At 44.6% G+C, this 646-nt stretch overlaps 1 long non-coding RNA gene across 1 annotated transcript; it reads left to right on the top strand.

Annotated features, from left to right (window-relative positions):
- LOC106511790 (uncharacterized) lies at nt 1-600 on the top strand. The gene is made up of 3 exons (XR_001309558.1): nt 1-90; nt 179-299; nt 384-600. It is a non-coding gene; the product is annotated as an uncharacterized LOC106511790 (long non-coding RNA).
- The last annotated feature ends 46 nt before the right edge of the window (nt 601-646 follow it).

The following is a 646-nucleotide window of genomic DNA, read 5'->3' as shown; positions in this document are numbered from 1 at the left end:
GGATCTTCCTGTTGAGCTTTCCAGATGTTCTCATCAGTTATTTGTAGTTGGCGGGAAGTGTCTCGCATTGACCGGAGAACAACTGCACAGGTAACTGGGGCATGGTTGGAAATGTCGATTGGGGCCCGTGACAGAGCATCTGGGACTGTGTTATATTTTCCTTTTCGATATTCTACAGTGAAGGAGAAATCCTGTAGACGGAGAGCCCAACGGATCAGCCGAGAGCTGGGTTTCTGGGTTTTGAAAACCCAGACCAATGATGAGTGGTCTGTTACTACGGTGAAATGTCGTCCTTCTAGGTAATATCTCCATTTTTCAATGGCCCAAACAACAGCGAGGCATTCTTGTTCTGTTGTTGAATAATTTCTTTCTGCTGTGTTAAGGGTCCGACTGGCAAAAGCAAGGACTTGTTCTGAGCCCAATCCAGTCTGTTGAGCCAGTACAGCTCCCAATCTCACATCGCTGGCATCTGTGTAAACGATGAATGGTAATTTGAAGTCTGGATGTCCGAGAATGGGTGGAGAAACCAGATGTTGTTTTAATGTATCAAATGATCTTTGACAAGCCGTTGTCCACAGAAATTTGGCTCCTTTTCTCTTCAGTGCATGTAATGGTTCTGATAAAGTAGAAAAATCAGGTACAAATC

The sequence above is a fragment of the Austrofundulus limnaeus genome, unplaced genomic scaffold, assembly GCF_001266775.1.
Source record: "Austrofundulus limnaeus strain Quisiro unplaced genomic scaffold, Austrofundulus_limnaeus-1.0 Scaffold3222, whole genome shotgun sequence".
In the NCBI taxonomy this organism is placed as follows: domain Eukaryota; kingdom Metazoa; phylum Chordata; class Actinopteri; order Cyprinodontiformes; family Rivulidae; genus Austrofundulus; species Austrofundulus limnaeus.
The sequence above is the reverse complement of the archived record's forward strand: the minus strand, read 5'-3'. Positions and strand labels throughout refer to the sequence as shown.